General features: G+C 35.3%; 1 protein-coding gene across 1 annotated transcript in view; it reads right to left on the bottom strand.

Moving 5' to 3' along the window:
- The window catches only part of HS3ST5 (heparan sulfate-glucosamine 3-sulfotransferase 5), a 239,225-nt gene that overhangs the window by 160,225 nt on the left and 59,156 nt on the right, over nucleotides 1-19,844 (bottom strand). The window contains exon 2 of the mRNA XM_005684547.2: nucleotides 19,223-19,414. The gene's annotated coding sequence lies outside the window, so the exon portion shown is untranslated. The remainder of the gene's footprint in view (nucleotides 1-19,222; nucleotides 19,415-19,844) is intronic.

Here is a 19,844-nt window from a genome sequence, read left to right as displayed (position 1 = left end):
TATTTCTCCTGGAAATCTTGATTTCATCTTTTGCTTCATCCAGCCCAGCATTTTACATGATGTACTCCGCATAAGTTAAATAAAGAGGGTGACCAATATACAGCCTTGATGTACTCCTTTCCCAATTTGGAACCAGAAAACTAATCAAATTGATCACATGGACCACAGCCTTATATAACTCAATGAAGCTATGAGCCATACCTGTGTAGGGACATCCAAGAGAGATGGGATATGGTGGAGAGTTCTGACAAAATGTGGCCCACTGGAGAAGGAAATGGAAAACCACTTCAGTATTCTTGCTTAAGAACCCCATGAACAGTATGAAAAGGCAAAAAGATAGGACACTAAAAGATTAACTCCCCAGGACAGTAGGTGCCCAATATGCTACTGGAGAAGAGTGGAGAAATAACTCCAGAAAGAATGAAGAGATGAGGCCAAAGCCACAGCACCCAGTTGTGGATATGACTGGTGATGGATGTAAAGTCTGAGGCTGTAATGAGCAATAATGCATAGGAACTTGGAATGTTAGGTCCATGAATCAAGGTAAATTAGAAGTGGTCAAACAGGAGATGGCAAGAGTAAACACCAACATTTTAGAAATCAATGAATTAAAATGGACTGGAATGGGTAAATTATTTCAGATGACCATTATATCTACTACTGTGGGCAAGTATCCCTTAGAAGAAATGGAGTAGCCCTCATAGTCAACAAAAGAGTCAGAAATGCATTACTTGGGTATCAAAAATGGCAGAATGATCTTTGTTTATTTCCAAAGCAAACCATTCAATATCACAGTAATCCAAGTCTAAGCCCTGACCAGTAATGCTGAAGAAGCTGAAGTTGAAGGGTTCTATGAAGACCTACAAGACCTTTTAGAACTAACACCCAAAAAAGATGTCCTTTTCATTCTAGGGGACTGGATGCAAAAGTAGGAAGTCAAGAGATACCTGGAGTAAGAGGCAAATTTGGCCTTGGAGTACAGAATAGAGCAGGGCAAAGGCTAACAGAGTTTTGCCAAGAGAATGCACCGGTCATAGCAAAGACCCTTTTCCAACAACACAAGAAATAATGAAGAGACTGAGCCAAAGCGAAAACAACACCTAGTTGTTGATGTGACTGATGATGGAAGTAAAGTCCGATGCTGTGAAGAGCAATAGTGCATAGGAACCTGGAACGTTAGGTCCATGAGCCAAGGTAAATTGGAAGTGATCAAGCAGGAGATGGCAAGAGCGAACTTCAGCATTTTAGGAATCAGTGAACTAAAATGAACTGGACTGGGCAAATTTAATTCAGATTACCATTACATCTACTACTGAGGGCAAGAATCCCTTAGGAGAATTGGAGTAGCCCTCATAGTCAACAAGAGTCTGAAATGCAATACTTGGGTGCGATCTCAAAAATGACAGAATGATCTCTGTTCATTTCTAATGCAAACCATTCAATATCAAATGAGGACAGGCTAGGCCTTCTGCAGTTGAGGTCATGGTCTCAGTAGACATTACAAACTCCTGATCTATTTTTTCTTGGGGAGCTCCTGCGGTGAAGTTGGGATATTCAGGGATACATGGTGATGCTGATGTTTTATGGCTCTTTTCTCATTTACTGTTCCAGAGTAATGAGCACCCCTCTAATTTATCACTCTTCTTGAACTCAAAAAGCAAGACATCAACATTCATATTCTATAAGTTCTGGTAGGAAAAACCATAGGTCATTGGAAACACGTCAGTGTCAGTTTATTATTTCCTGCTAACAAGTACATTAACTGGATCAAAAATGCCTTTACACATAGAGAAATCCCAATAATATTTAACATTTTAATAGTCTTCCAATTAAATTAGACATGTTTACTTTTGCAACTCCATCAGAGAAATATGTTTTATCTCTACCCAAACATCACACTGAAGCAGTTAACTAAATATATTGCCATATGTTTCTAACACCCTTAACTTGCTCCCTGCAGCAGGTCAGTGTAGCCTTCATTCTAGGTAATACGTTGTTACTTTTAGGTATTCATCTTTCGGCTTGCAGGTTCAAGCTTTTTCTGCAGCTTCCTCTCTTCATAAGATTCCAATTTTGGATATCTCCTCTGTACACCTATTCCTAGATGTGACACAATTCCAGTTTTAAACTACTTAGAGTCTCAAAGAGAATAAATTCAAACTTGTACAGGGACATCTTGTTGCATAAAAGAGGCAGGTCAAACCCTTGCCTAGCATTCAAAATTGTTCACAATTTTATCTATTTCACCTTCCAATCCACCTCTCCCTCATTTAGCCTTAGTTCACATATGGTGAACTCAAGCAAATCAAATTGCTTGTGAATCTTTCTCCATGTTCCATACACCTTCCTGCCTCTCTCTTTGCCTATAAACTAAATCCCAAATTCTTCCTCATGAATTATAATGCTCTGCATTTTACTTACTGTTCTTTTTCAGAAGGGGCCTCCCTTTTCCTTGTTTCATGCCTTTCATGCCTTTCAGTTCAGTCACTCAATCGTGTCCGACTCCTTGCAACCCCATGGACTGCGGCACGACAGGACTCCCTGTCCATCACCAAATCCCAGAGTTTACCCAAACTCATGTCCATTGAGTCGGTGATGCCATCCAACCATCTCATCCTCTGTCGTCCCCTTCTCCTGCCCTCAATCTTTCCCTTTTCAAATGAGTCAGCTCTTTGCATCAGGTGACCAAAGTATTGGAGTTTCAGCTTCAACATCAGTCCTTCCAATGAACACCCAGGACTGATCTTCTTTAGGTTGGACTGGTTGGATCTCCTTGCAGTCCAAGGGACTCTCAAGAGTCTTCTCCAACACCACAGTTCAAAAGCATCAATTCTTCAGTGCTCAGCTTTCTTTACAGTCCGACTCTCACATCCATTCATGATCACTGGAAAAACCATAGCCTTGACTAGATGGACCTTTGTTGGCAAAGTAATGTCTCTGCTTTTTAGTATGCTGTCTAAGTTGGTTATAACTTTCCTTCCAAGGAGTAAGCGTCTTTTAATTTCATGGCTGCAGTCACCATCTGCAGTGATCTTGGAGCCCCCCAAAATAAAGTCTGACACTGTTTCCACTTTATCCCCATCTATTTGCCATGAAGTGATGGGACCAGAAGCCATGATCTTAGTTTTCTGAATGTTGACCTTTAAGCTAATTTTTTCACTTTCTTCTTTCACTTTCATCAAGAGGCTCTTTAGTTCTTCTTCACTTTCTGCCATAAGGGTGGTATCATCTGCATGTATGAGGTTATTGATATTTCTCCCAGCAATCTTGATTCATGCTTTTATTCACCCTATTTTCTCTTCCTGGAAATGTCCCTTATTTTATTTTTGTATGTCCAGCTGACACTTTATGAAGCTTCACCTTATCTCATCAATTAGAAGCAGATGATTTTTTTTCCTACTTTGAACATCTAAATGTGTTCAGTTGTGCCTTCCCTATAGGATTTGTCACTTTTTAAACTTTTAATTTGAAATGAATTTAGGCTTATAGAAATGTTGCAAGGAGTTTCCATTATACCCTTGAATCAAATCACAGCTTAAATGTAAATGTCTCACATAACCATAGAACAATTTTCAAAATGAGAGTTAACATTGGGACATTACTTATAACTAAACTGGAGAGTTTATTTGGATTTCACCAGTTTTCCAGTTTTCTGGTCCAAGATCCAATTCAGGATCCCATATTGCATTGTGGTCATGCTTTGTTGGTCTCCTCCAAACTGTGACAATGTCTGAGCTTTTCCTCATCTTTCATGACCTTGAGAATTCACCTAATAATATCATTACAGTTGTACATGTTTGTTTCCTTTGCTATAAGTTTCTTGAAATTTTTTTCACTGAGACACGTTTTTATTCCCAACAGTGTCTAGCACATGACAGGAGCTCAATAATTAATACTTAACTACATGTCAGAAGTAATTAGAAAAGATAGTTACAAAATTGGCATAATTAAATACTGAGCTGTGTGCCATACTGACTTTAAGTTGCAAAAGTTAGAGAGCAAGAGAGTAAAATTACAGGACAAAAGACGTTCTTTGCAGATACTGACACTATATCTGAGTTCATTATCTGAGCCCCCAGAGCAGAAATCATCAAAGCTCCCAGCCTGTGAGCCGATCAGGGTACAGGGATACCTAGTGACTGCAGGAAGGGTAGACACAGCCTCAGTCCAGGGCTGAGCACGAATGTTGGGTCTCAACACCAATAGACTTCCTCTGTCCTGTGGTAGGGGTGGGTGCTCGCACACACCACTGAGCTAAAATAACTACTCCCTCCCTCTTACACCTTGGTTTCTATTCAATAGCTTCCTGTTAAGAAATTCAGGATAGAGAAATCTAGTCTTCTTGCCTGGGGCCCTGAGCCCCCGCTGGTTCTTTTCTTGAATTTCCCTACAAGTGGCTGACCAGTGTGTCTGATGTCTCACACCATGACACCAGCACTCATCTCCCTGATATCCATTTGCCTTAATTTCCCCATTGCTATGACATGTTTGGCCCTATTGAGTCCCACTCCTTTTCCAGGAAACCAGGAGAAAGCTCAGCTGACAGGTCCATGCCTTTTACATGCTATCATACCCACTGGTTATCTTCCTTAGCCATGGGAGTTTCATTCTTTTCCCAACAGCACTTCTTGCTAAGTTTCAGCACACCGCAGAATTGTGTCCATTCACCTTGTGACTCAGATGTCCTTAGCTATTTCACTTTATTTCTAATCTCAAATTACTATGATATCCACATAAACTGTACTTCCTCATTACTACTGTAGAGGCTGACTCTGTTTTTCCCCTCCTGCTAAACTTGTTAGCATTGCCTTGCTGAAGAATCCATCTTCTGGGGCCACAGAAGGAAGATTTGCTTTGTTTTGTGGGGACTGCAATTACTGGCATCTGAAAGAGGGCATTCTTTAATTTCAATTCCATACTGCATCTTTCACAAAGACTGAGAAATACCATTTGACAGGTTCAAGAGAAATTGAATTGATATCTGTTGGGTTTTAACTGGAGCACTGCTGAATAATTTTTCATTTTCTTTTGGAAGGCATTACCACAAAGAGAAAACATGCCTAGTAGGGTCCCACAGAGGTGTTTTGACATTAGGCTTAATAAAGCATGAAGAACTCATTAATAAATAATGTTCTGCTAGGTTAACAAATAAAGGTGAATGCAGCGGCTAGACTCCGGAGCAAATCAAATCATGCATGCAGGCATGCAACTTATTAACCTGCAGCAGTCTCTTCAAACGTCTGGCAGAGCCCAGTGCTGCAATGCACAAGTGAACCCAGCACATTGCAAATGCAGGCACCTTTGGTTATGACACGAACTGCTATTCTTTTTCATACTCCATGGGTCTCAAAAAGTAAACAAACCTTCACTGATGATGATCAGGAGGCAATCCAATGACACATTTCATCTCTGCAAGAAGGAAGGTTCCACCATCAACACGGTGGAACCCTTGACACAATTACACCTTCTCATCTCACAGCCTTTGTTTCTTCATCTAAGGCAGCTGACAAAAGAGAATGAGTTAAAGTACAAGCTAGTCTATTCAGCCAAAATGGTTGCTAATGAACTTTCTAGTCCGACTCAGAAAACCTTTAGTAGTGTCCAGAAACATCCTCTCTTCATTTCTTTTTTGTTTTTAAATGAATGTTCACTGTTTCTGAAGAGTCCTTTTCTAGATTCAGAAGGATGTATGGTTTTAGATGGAGAGCAATTTCACGGCTGCCCAAAGTGGGTAAAAGCTCTTGGAGTGGTAGAGGGTGGGAGGGAAGCTTTGATACTTTGGGCAGTTGTATTTTTCTTTTGGTTCTGTGGTGCTTAAGGCAGCTGCTGCTTCAGGAAAGCTCTCTGAATGATTAAAAGCTTATGGACAGTTGTCAAGTGTAAGTTAAGCACAACTCACTCCAGCTGCTCAACAATCTGGAGGGATAGAACCTCCTGCCCCACACTCTTCTGACCACCCACCTACTCCATTCTCTAAAGGGTTTAGCTGGAAAGCTAACCACTAAGCAATAAAAGGAAAACATTTCCAGGCACTGTTTTGATGAAATAACTTGTTGGGTGGGTTCAATTTCAACCCAAAGCCTTACCAACCATGCCCATATGCATAAATGTACACATTTTGCCAGACCCTTTATGTGGTTATGATGACAAAGCCATTAGGTTGTCATTTAAATCTTGTCCCAAGCTACAGATTTAAAGAAAATCATTATCCCGAGAATGAAAGCATTCCATTAAACACTCATACCTGACTTTTTTTCGCAATTCCTGTATAGTTATGTATATGCCATATGTACACACAGTTATATAATTATATATAGTTTCTTCATTTCCAAGTGAATGAAACAGAGAAAATGAAGGAATAATCAGGATTCAAAGTGATGCATGATTAAGATTTCATATTTGAGAAAACAAGAGAGACCATGTGGAATAGTAGCAATGTGAGTAGTCTATAATTATTGAACCTTACAAAGTATTTTATGTGATTCATTTCCTTTAATTCCAATAGCCCTAAGATGTTGACAGTGTTACCATCTATATTTTACATATGAGAAAGTTGAGACAGTGAGTTGAAAGTGTCCAAGATCACACAGTAAGCAGCAGAACTATGGATTTGAACTTGGGCAGTATGATTCCAGAATTCACCTTCTGAAGTGTTATTCTGTACCACCCCTGTTATGTTATTAGGAAATCAAGTCATGGACAGCTCTACCACTAAACTGAAAAAAATGGGACTTCCTTTTTTCCTCACATTACAATGAGTTGGACATGACTTAGTAACTGAACAACAACAACAACAAAATGAGTTTAGAGTTAGCCTAAATATTTGTTACCTTCCTGTGTGATTTTAATAAACATTCAGTTATGTACATATAGATGGTCCCCGACTCACGATTTTTTGACTTTATAATGGCGCAACAGTAATATGCACTCAGTAGAAACCATGCTTTGAATTTCGATCTGGGGCTAGCAATAAGTGGATACTCTCTTTTGATGCTAGGCAGAGGTAGTAAGCTCCTGGAAAACAATCACAGTGGTAAACAACTGATGCACTAACAACCGTCCTGCACCTAAACAACCATTCTGCTTTTCTCTTTCAGTATAGTACTCAACACTTTACATGAGACATTCAATACTTTATTGTAAAATAGACTTTGTGTTAGATGATTTTCTCTAGCTGTAAGCTAAGATAAATATTCTGAGCACATTTAAGGTAAGTGAGGCTAAGCTATGATGTTTGGTAGGCCGGGTGTCTGAAACACATGTCCTACTTAGAATAATTTCAACTTAAAATGGGTTAATGGGGACGTAAACTCATCAAGTTAAGATCTGTACTTAGGTGATTTTGCTTGCCATAGTGATAGTTCTCAATCGCAAATTACAAAATAAGATTGAAATAATCCATTTTGTTGCCTGAACAACTAAGCAGTTCTAGTTTCAGTAACAAATGTCCTTGATATTTAGCCAAACATATATTGGTATAAAAATATTTCTTCATAAAGTAAACATTACCGCAGTGTTGAAAATTTTGGTTCTTTTGGAAAGAACAAAAACTTGGTTGAAAGGCCCCTAAGTTTTCTAGGAGATACAAAATTTTGAAGGAAAAATGTTATTTCCTGACAAGCTAGGATCAAGCTGGGATTTAGACAGTCTATGGTGAGAAAATGGGAAATGCAATGCTGTGATTTGGTCTAACGTTAGGCTGTATTATTTGATCACTGTTAAGAGTCAAGCACCTAACTTTCCTATGTATCGAGTACAAGTCATTAGGAAATATGTTCTGCTGTCAACACAAAACAAATAAATGTTTTTTGTACTTTTTAGCTTAAGCTTCTGTATGCACTGAATTTGTTTATATATGAAATATAAAAAGATAATTTATAATGACAATGTCAATAAATATAAAAATTTTTATTTAACTATGGTATCATCTGACTTCTTATGCCTCTGTGCTTTACTTGTCCAAATAAATTAAAAGTTCTTTGTGGGAAGAAACTACATTTGGTATTTCTTTGTTACCATTTTGAAAACAATTCTACTTTCTATGGTATGATTTATTATGCAAGTCTAAACTCCAGACAAAAACGTGTAAAATGTAAATACTTATTCACAATAAATGTGGTGCCCCAAGGCACTATTTCTAGCTTATATTAATTTGGGTGCTATATTACTTGATAATACCTGTCAAACTATACCCCCAATCACATTACCTTTATTCTTACTAATTAACATAATGTGTGAAAAGACAGTGAAAGGCAAAGGTATGTTCAATTTCCTTAGCCCAAGAGACGAATGAAGGTACTCTTAGACCCATAGGTTTACGTAGAAGGGAAGTCTGGTCCACTAATTCCCTTGGCTCTCAGAGACCAATTCATCCATGAAGTGATTAAAAATGGAAAAAAATAATGCACTTTTGGGAAAAGAATATGCAAAAAAAATTGCTGCTTTCTAAACCATAAATATTCATGGGCGGGGGGAGAGGAAAAGAGAAATTTCCAAGGATATTACTAAGGGTTTCTGACAAAATGAATTCAATCAATCAGTTATTTTCATAGTTTCTTTTCCCGTTAGTAATCTGAAGTATATTAGCTTTGTATTTTCTTAAACATCCTTTAAAAATTATTGTTAAAAATAAGAAATGATCTAAAATTCCTAATGCTAGAATGCTAATGTCATCACATTAATAAGAACCAGATGTACTTTTAAAGTATAATTTTCAATTAATTTTACTGATTATAGAATACTATAATTGAACTGTGTCATGGATATTGGAACAGGTAGAAGATCCAAGTTTTAGCTTCGTACTTTTATAGGATTTACAACTGTACAAAAGCAGAAGTAAAAACTGGATGAATTATTCATTTTCTCATTCACTATCAGACAAAACCATTAAAATGCTGCTAAGTTCACAAAGTACTCATTAAGTCTTCTGGACCCTGGTTATTGACAGCTGTTTTCCATAATGATCTTCATCAATCATTTAAGGTCATGTACCTAATGCTATATATCCTTATTAATATATTTAAAATTTAAATTATGTTGGTTTTATAAATGCTATGCCTGAAAATACATGTGAACATTTTATTCTGTGCAATGAGAAACACCAATTTTATCATTATATAAAGCCATGGTCATATCCTTCATTTCAAGCAAATTTAGAATCCATTTACAAGAACCAAATATATAGCAGTTTAAGATGTATTATAATGCTGAAACTAAAAACTGTCTTAGAAAATTAATTGATATTGCTTTAATTGTTTAATTTTTTTGCATATGAAATTCCCTAGGCTTAGCAGACAGAGTTTTTCATACTTTGCTTTGTGTTTTGAATATATTGCTTCTCTGTTCTATTAAATATACTGGCATTATTTTTCAGTGAGTTACATAATTTTCCCTTATGAGGATTCAGAGAGTTCTCACATGACTCTGCATCATTTTCTAAAGACTGAGCAACCCAGGGCCCAGATATTACTTAACTGTTTTCTAAACTCAGCACTTTACTATATATGACTATCTCCTTCCACAGTTTATTGAAAAATAATAATGTTGTATTATACCTTTGCCATATATAGTGATTAATAGGTAAGTAATTTTGTGACTCATAAATCATTTAATATATAAAGGAAAAAATATCTTAAAAAATCATTCTAAAAAAAATTTACTTTTGATAGAGCTGAAGAGGTTGCCAAATAACAGGCCATTTCTGGAGTTTAAGCACACTCACTAATTAGATGACTTCATGAAATTCAAAGGTATGATAAACTCCCCTTAATTTAAAGGAAGTGAAGTGAAAGTTGCTCAGTTTTGTCCGACTTTTTGTGACCCCATGGACTACACAGTCCCTGGAATTCTCCAGGTCAGAATACTGGAGTGGGTGTTCTTTTCCTTCTCCAGGAGATCTTCCCAACTCAGGGATCTAACCCAGGTCTCCCCCATTGCAAACAGATTCTTTACCAGTTGAGCCACAAGGGAAGCCCTAATTTAAAGGAAACAGTATTTTAATAATAAGCACTGAGAAATCTCAGGTAAACGGATTTATTAAAAACAACTTTTGGATTGGAATTTTCAAAGTACAGATTCCTGTACTAGTTCTACTATTAATGGGCTTCCTAGACCTACACACACCATCTAAACTGGACAAATCCCTTACCCTCTTTGGGACACAGTTTTCACACCTGTAAAATAAAGGCAGCTGGACTAGAATTTCTGGGATCACTTCCAGATCAAACAGACTTTGATTCTATAGCTCTGGTAGTTAGTGATGTACATGGTTATCAACATGAAAATAATTCTTAAAATGGCATCACAAAATGAACTAAATTAGAAATGACTAATGGGTTTTTAAAAAAATATGCACTCAAATTTGGAGTTCAGTCCTTATTTTTCTGGGAATCAAGAAAGAATCTAAAGTGTCCAAAACTAGATACTTTCAAAATCCAGATTAATCCAGAAATTAATACATTCTCTAACTTCACATTTGAGTCTTCTAGAACTAATTAGGCACTGAATAACATTACTGATGAATATGGTTATACTAATACTATAAAGTTACTCTATGAGTTATAAATTATCAGAACAAAAGAAAGAAATTCAAATTTAAAGTAACATTTTATTCATTATTTGACCCTTTTGGAAATTCCACTGCATCCATCCTCTGGAGAAAACTTGTTAATTAGACTACTTATGATCAAACAAAGCTCTAAAGCTAAAAGTTAATAAACACATGCAGTTGAATACTTTACTTTGGGCACTCTAAGGTGGGTATCTTAAGTATGAATGTCAATGTATAGAAGCTTATTGGTATAAAAAATATGTGAGCAATGTTCATTTGATAATGGACCCCACCCTCCAACCCACTCTAGTATTCTTGTCTGGAGAATTCCATGGACATGACTGAGCGACTAACACACACACCACCTTCCAAGTCCCCATATTCTGGTCTTAAGACAACAAAGATGAACACAGGAAAACACTTTTCAGAAGAGCTGGTACAAACAGTATTGGATCTGATCCCACTCCTATTATATTATTCACTCTTCGTTTCACGTTTAGTCCATGTTTTCTTTCTTTTATATTTAGTCATCATCTATGAATCTACATAAGTCACTTGTTATAATTATTTTTTATAGTCTACATGTTGTAAGAGAAGGCCATATTTTGCTCATTGATGCATCTTAAGTCCTAGGATGGCCTGACACTCACTAATTATTACCAAATATTTGTTGAATTAATGAAGAAATAGTTTGTAGTGGAATAAAATGCATCTAGGTATGGGTCTTGATTTTCAGCTATAATCATAGTGCTACACATTAAAAAAAAAAACCCATCAAGCCAATACAGCTTATAAAGTTCATATTGGACTTGGCTGGACATATACTTCTTCTGCTATAAAAAAATCAGTCATTGAATTTGGCAGCGTTGAGCAGGCACAATGAAAATGTAGCTGGCATGGGATGGCGCACATGTACCTTACTCGCTAAACAAAAGCAATTAATGAAAGCAAAGTGAACTCCCTGAGTATCTGTATGGTTAGAAGAGCTCATGGTTGTCAAATAGTGACTCTGACACCCATCAAATCTATTTGACTTGATCCAACTTGATAAAACTGCCATCTAGAATTTTCATATTCAAAAGATGAGGCCAATATTTTAGTAACCTACATTACAATAATGTGGTGTACATAATTTACTTTGAATTTATCACAGATATGATTATTCCATTACTAGCAGGAAAAAGATGGTATTTAAGCAATCTTTACTTTCTCAAAGTAAGGAAATTTTGAGGCATATGGTTGAAGTTGAGGCTGAGCGAGAAAGGAATTAAATTGAAGACAATGTATGCAAATTAGAAAAACTGTGCCATCTAGAAAAAGATGCCACTGTAAAATATAATAGCTTATTAAAATTTTTTTTGAGTATTTTTCTCCTTTTGTTTTAACAGGACTGTCACCTGCTGACATACACATGACATTTCTTTATAATTTTAGGTCAGAAAAAATAAGCTTCTTTCCCCTCATAATTTTTCATGCTCTACAAAGTTTGCCGTCACAAACCACTTTGCATTTATTATAAATAGGTATTACAATAGGAAAGCAATTCAACTGTATTCCATTTCACTGTGAAGCTAAGTGGCTTTCCAATATAACTAAGTTGAGTTAATGGGACTATGCTTAAAGGATGTGTTAACCTGGAACTGAAGTTACCTAGCTGTTTCTACTCAACTTAGGAGTCTGGAAAATGAAGCCAGGAAACCTGTTGTGAGCAGGATAGGAAAATTATTATAATCTACATTCCTAAATTGAGTGAGAATTTTTGCTCAGCAGAAAACCTCTTGACTGCAAAACCTCTGAAATTATACCCTGATGTTAAGAATACCCGTTGGAGTGAGGGGAATTCAAACATCCCACTTTTCTTCAAATCAAACAAGTATAATGTGTACATTTACAGTCTTAGTGGAAGCTATCTTTCTTTTCACAAAGAGAAGCAACTTATAACACTTTTTGTTGAAAATAAAGAAAATGGTAATCAAGTACTTAATTCTTGGTTAATAGGTAGTTTTAATTATCTTTGATATCAAAACTTTCTCTTGAAAATAAATTTCATATACATGTTTTGCATTATAATATAGAAGGCGACATTCTTTCATTTTAGTCCAGCACCTAAAATATGGACTATATATATATATATTTCTTGGGATATTTTTAGAAGTTTGTCTGCTAAACAAACTCCTATGGTAAACCTTGCTTAAAGTCATTATTTACTCCTAACTGTATGTCTTTATTATGTATTACACATCAGCATTCACAGAAAGCTTCTTTTTTGCTTTAGTTAATACTTTTCACCCTAAACATCACTTTTTCTGATATTAAGATTCTACCTCCTAATTTCTTTAGATTGTATTTGCCTAGTACACCTTTTAAACTGTTTTTAGTATCATTTTAATGGACTAGATAAACAGTTGGATATGTGTACTGGGTTGTCCCGTGGACTGTAGCACACCAGGCTCCTCCGTTCATGGGATTCTCCAGGCAAGAATACTGGAGTGGGTTGCCATTTCCTTCTCCAGCCATTTTAATGGACTAGATAAACAGCTGGATATGTGTACTGGGTTGTGAGGCAAAAATCCAGTGTCAAAAAGGCCTGAAATCTACTGATATAGACAGAGAAAATATGTGATATTCTACATATTTCACTGAAGCGAAAATCCCATTAGCCACAGTTGTTGTCAAACAATTAGAAACATGCCATCAGAAAAGTACCAAACATCAGGGGAAATGGAAGTTTGAATTGACTATCCAAAGGGTAATTGTGAATGTGAAGAGAAAATGTTATTTTTATAAATCTTAAAATAGTAAGTGCCAACATAATGGTAGACTGACCATAAAGCTCTGAAAGGAGATCTTTATGGAATTTGCAGGGTTCTGCGTAGTGCGGTGGTGTGACTCATCTCAATACCTAGACCAGCAATTGCTATTGCATGACTCTGCTACCTTCACCTTTCCATCCGCTCCCTGTTGTATTATAGTAAAAATCCAATTTGTACAGCCTTCTCACTAACATGTAGGGTCAGTCTCCAGGCCCTTGTTTTCTTCATCATCCCCTCTAACCAGTCAGAGTTCAAGTTTTGGTAATTTCTCCTTCAAAAGATGTACTGCATCTATGTCTTTCTCTTTCCACTTCCCTTCTCAAAGCTTGTCCAGACTATTGCTTTAACAGCCTGTCCATCCCCTTTACTCTATTCCACCTATCCTTTCACATTCAAATTTTTGAATAACTTTGCTTTTGTTGTATCCTGGTATCTGTATCCTGGTTCTGCACTGTGATCCAGTCTGAAAATATTTTGCTAAAAAAAATCCATTTCTTTCTTTCCATTTATTGATATGAAAGATATGACAACCTATTTGTCGTAATATTTTCAAGCTTCTATTGAAGATTTTAAAGTCTTAAAAGACTTTCATTTTATGATGTTTTCTTTGCTTAGTATATGCATGTAACTTCTTAGGAATACTTATTAGAGTACACATTTCCCTCTAATTTATAACTATAGAAAAAGTAGCATTTCTCCTCTCACCCTTTGCCACCTAAAGTTGAGCATTAATATGACTTTTCTTAATATCTTTTTTCTAGCTTATATTTTTATGACTTGATTTGTCAGCTTTAAATAATATCTACCGATTCATAGATATTGCAAATAAAGCAGTCAACTAACTTTATGCACCAAACTCTTGCTGCTGTCCTTATAATTTTGTCAGTTACTTTAGTTCTATATGATATAGGTTTATGCTCTATTTTGTGTCACCCTAAACTCCATATTTGTTTTAGAATTAAATGCATTCCATGCTCACAAGCAGTCCTTTTGCAGCAGCGTCTATAGTCATCTCTTGGTTTGATGGAGTTTGTCCTCTAACAGTTGCTTCAGGAAGGGCTCAACAATATTTGCTGAATTCTACTATGTCCAGAATATGTGCCTCTAACTTTTACACCTTGAAGCCAGTTTGGCAGGTCATAAAATCCTTGGTATCCCTTTTCTTTTCCTGTAATGATGGTGAGTGAATTCATTATCTCCCAAGGCACCCTATTTCATTGTTGGATATCTCAATTGTTACTAGGTGGGTTTCATTTTTTTGTTAAGTTTTGCCAAAATTGATTTCTTTGTAAATTTCTAACAGAGTAACCTACAACTTATTTTACATAGACTCTCCCAATATCTCTCTTTTCCAGAATAAAAGTAACAAGTCATTGTAGCAAAGTTCTCCAGAGTACCTTTTAGTAGACCTAATAATCCGTTTACTCATTTAGCTCAAGTCTTTGCATTTTCCTCACCTTCTCTGTGCCTTCCTCATCATGCTCAGGCTCAGTCACTTAGCCATGTCCAGCTCTTTGCAATCTCATGGGCTGTAACCCTCCAGGCTCCTCTGTCCACGGGATTTTCCAGGCAAGAATACTGGAGTGGATTGCCATTTCCTCCTCCATGGGTTCTTCCTGACTGAGGGACTGAACTCTCCTGCCTTGGCAGACAGCTTCTTTATCACTTACCCACCTAGGAAGCTGCATCTTCCCCATAACACTCTTTTTAAAGCAAGCCAGACTTATTTTAGAGCGACTCCTGGGATCATCTGGTACAAAGGCATCATTTTAGGAAGAAAAAACAGGCCCAGGGAGAGGTAAAGAGATTTTCCTAAGGTCACTCCACCACCAGGAAACTGAGTCTGACTTTGAATCCGAGTGATCCCCAAGCAAACATTCTTTCCACTTCATGAGTCTTTCAAAAATACAATGATCAGTTTTCATGCGTGTGGTGAGAACATTTAAGATATCTCCTCTTACTTAGGTGAGGTGATGAATGTGCTAACTAACCTAATCATGGTAATCATGGTATCATGGTAACTGCCTTATACAAAAGTATCAAATCATCACATTGTATATCTTAAGCTTACACAATGTTATATGTCAATTTCATTTCCATAAAGCTGGAAAAAATACAATGATCAAAAATATCTCATAAGAAATGAAATGATAATTACAAGCAGACATTAGGTAATTTCCCTTATGTGACAGGACATATTTCATTTCTTATGCCAAATATGCATGAAGTGATACAATATACAGAATAGAATAGCTGTATTGGAGAATTTAGAGTAGGTTTGCTGTTCATTTACATAAATTTTCACTTTCATTTTCTGTTTCTTGAAACTGACAAACTTCAGATAAATGCAGATTTCATTTTCCTACTGTAAACTCTCTAAACCATCATTTTGAAATCAAATTACACAGCTTATGTTTAAAACATAAGGGCCAGATTCTATCTTCAAATATACCACCCACTCTCTAACAGCAGAATTTGGCCCTAAAAACCCATTAACAAATATTGTCATTAAACTAAAGAGCTAATTACTTTGGATTCAAACAGAATGAACAAAATCATAGGCTAGCCGCAGCTGGTAGTAATAATGGTAAGACTAACCGTATGTTACACCAGAGATTTAAAGAACAAAGACATATTAACACTAATGTAACCAAATATATAAAATTATCTTCCAAATGGAGCAAGCTATTATAGTTAGAAAACTCTTGAAAACAAATTGGAATTACATGATACATACAGAAATAAAGACTACTTTAAGAAATTAATGTCATAATTCAAAAATTTCAGTGTTTAGTGAGGAGATAAACTTGAGAAATTTATCTTCTGCAATATTCCACAAATTAAGAATTACATCTAAAATTCATTTTGACCTAATTGGAAGAAAATATTCTCATATTCAAATCAGCTTAATACCACAAGATGCAAGCACCTTGTTTAAAGGCTATTTTAGATAACTGTTAGCAGGGCTATCTTACAGTTCTGTGAAAGTGAACTTCCCAGATAACTAAATATTCTCTCAGCCCTTAAAAAAATGCTAAAATTACTGTAGTATAATATACTTTAGAAAAAGTTTTATAAATCCTGAGGAGCAATAAAAATCAACCATAATTTCATTGATTGATCATAATCATGAATAATATTATGAGGTAGATCATTTCAATTTTCTTCCTATGCATTGTAGTTTTTCTTAATAAAAATGAGAACCATATCACAACATGGTTTATAATTTGTTGTTTCCATTACAATATGTTATGAGTATTTTGCCACATTAATGACTTCACTTTTGCTACATAAATTTAAATGACCTTCCAATTTCGTAAACTGAGAATAATAAACACATTTTAATTATCCTGGACATCTCACAAATACCATTATTACACTGTTTCATAATAACACTAATACTTCCCAGAGATTCTCATATATTTGAATCTCTTTCTCCTATACTAAATGGTCCCAGACGGCTCTTCTGCTCTAAAGCTCAATGCTTCTTTCAGTTCTTTTTCCCTCTCAATATCAAACTTCCAGATACAGACAGGCCAGCCTGAAATAAACCTAAATTTGCTACTTTCATTTCTAGATTAATGTCATGGTAGATTATCTACTGACAACTAAAATAATTTATGACTTCAAGTTGAATTATAAGTACCCAGGTACTTTCTTCGCTTCTTCAAACTTCATTTTCTCATACGAGACACAAATATTGCAAAATACTTGGCTAGTTTCTCCTTGTTAATAAGTCATATCTGACCAGACTGATGTTTACTGTTCTTTTGTATTAAGCTTTTTACCAGTAAGTTTGGTAGTACATGAAGGGACTAGGCTAGAAGATCTCAATGCTCCATTTTTGCTCTAAAACTTCATGCTTCTATAAAGTTTCTGTAATTTACTCTTTTATTGTATATTTCACTTCATGAGTATGGAGGTTGTTTCACTAAGGTTCCCTAAAACTACATTGTAAGTTTTCTTTACGGAGCTACAATTTGAGATAAATACACCAATGATAATAAATGTGGCTCATTTGAAGACATAACCCCATTCTTTCTCCACGAAAGTGTGAAAGAGTAGTTTCTATTTTTTTGAAACAGAAGTATTATAGAAGATCTACACTAAAAACTTTATGAAATCTTATTCGGAGACTCTGTTGACCATAAACTTATGTACTACATATTTAAGAATTTTTATCATCTTGTTTACTACAAATTTTAGAACTTTATCATCAAATGGCAATCTTATTATTGAGGACAGTTCTGACAGCAAATGTACATGAAAATTCATCATTATAGTTAAAACAATTCTGCAAATCTTTTGTTTTAGTTACTTTAAGTATTACTTTATTTCATTATTAAAAATTTTTATTGAAGTATAGTTAATTTACAATGTTGTGTCAGTTTTTGGTGTGTAGCAAGGTGATTCAGTTTTATATATATATTTTAAACTTTTATGCTGCTTTATTTTATGCATATGACTATACTAATTTTCTTTGTGTAATATTAATAAATAACATGCATAGCTAACGAGTTATAGGGGCACACTTTTTTTTGATTAAAGGTTTATTCTTGCCTTTTGATATTTTATGGACAAGGAAATCTATACAATATGAATCAGTTCACACAAAGACTAACAGAAAATAGCAATAAGCCTGAAATTCAACAGATTTTGTCTAAAAACTTCATTCTTCACTATAAAAATATAATACTGAATCTTTAAAAAATCATCACAATTTAAGGTCTGGATATGTCCATACCAATCACTTCTTTTACTGAAATAAAAAGCAAATCTTTTATAAACTTAAAATCACAAATAATAAAGATGAAGTTGCTAAATGAAATATGGAAACAAAAATACAATAAAGTGATATTCAACAAACATACATGTAGCCTGTTATAAATACAGCACATAATTTTTAAGGTTTAAGCTGCCAAGGGAAAAAAAGAGTAGCCAAAGGCATATTATGCAGATCTGTTCTTTTGAATTCTAAGGCTGAGTTTTCAAAATGAAGAGAAAAGACAAACCCTCACAAAAAGAAAAGAAAGAAATATTTAGCTAGCCTCAGCAGTACTTCATTACTATCATCTAGATATTTCTTAGAATTAGATCCATAGTCATCTGAATAAACCAAAACATTATGTGGAACACAGAAATAGCTGAAGAGAGCAATGACAGGACTGTCACTCTAAAAGAGAGATAGGGACATCTGGGAATTAGCACATCATACTAAATAAAAAAAAGAATATTAGAAAGGATTAATAATTCAATTTGGGGGGTCAAAAAAGGAATACTAATTTAGCACTAAGGTATGCTTTCCTTATTTACTCTGTGACTGTAGGAAACAAGCCACACAAAATCCCTTTTAATGTAGTCTGAAAATTAGAAGTACATTATTTTAAATGCTAATTTCTCTGTTTCTTAAAGGTCTAAGGACCATCTTCATGAGGATCATCTGAGGGTGAGTAGCTGTAAAAAATCCAAATTGCTGGACCATAGTGAATCTCTCTGTGAAATATGCCCAGGAATCAGCATTTTATAAACCTCCTTCTCCCCTCATTTAACTCTTATGCATATTAAAATTTGAGAACCACTGTATGCCATGCTTTTTTGTGTGAAACTGATTTCAGATATCAAGATAACCACTGTGCCACGCTTGTATTTATATTTATATGACATATAAAACTTTTAAACTTTGTATTTTATTCCCCCCCTTTTTTTTGCTGTAGAACTAACTACACATAGCTAGCTATTTTTCCTTATATTCAATTGTTTCTTTTACTTTTGTATATTTTTTAAAAATAGATTTAATTTTCACTTTTTGATGTAATTAAGAGTTACATAAGAATGTGAGTTACTTCCAAAGTTCTCTTACCTTCAAATCCTTATGCTTATTTGGTAAGTTCTGAACATATATGATGAAAATTTTCAAGAAGAATATGTGCAGTGGATCCTTTGTTTAATTTCTGAGTATATCAAGGCTGGCCAAGGAGACTCCTGAGGTGGACACCAGAAATGCCACTGAGAAGGGAAGCCAACGCTGAAGCCTCTGGGTTCCTGATTACCTCTGAACAGAATAGAAAAACAAGTAGTCGGTCACCTGAAATTCATAGAGAATCTGCTATGGAGAAGGTTATTTTCAGTAAACTAGCAGTGTTACTAAATTTAACCTTGGCCTGGGTTTGCTGCTCCCTGATTTAGCACAGTTGTCATTTAAAATTTCATGTCATTGTGAAGTCAGAATTGCATGATGCTCTTGCCTCAGAGGATTCTGGTTGAATTCATACAGCTTTAATTGACTATTTTTCTAAACATTGCATCAAGTGATATAATTACTAATTTTATTTTTGATATGCAGGTGCTACATTTTGGTGCTGAATTTCTTTCTAAGTCAAGGTTGATGAGGCCTTTTAAAAATATATTCTTATGCAAGACTCTATTATACCTCATAAAAGATAAGACATGATAGATTCACTAAATCCCTATGGAATCATTTC

The sequence above is a fragment of the Capra hircus genome, chromosome 9 (assembly GCF_001704415.2).
Source record: "Capra hircus breed San Clemente chromosome 9, ASM170441v1, whole genome shotgun sequence".
NCBI lineage: Eukaryota > Metazoa > Chordata > Mammalia > Artiodactyla > Bovidae > Capra > Capra hircus.
Note: the sequence above shows the minus strand (reverse complement) of the source record. Positions and strands in the feature narration are given on the sequence as shown.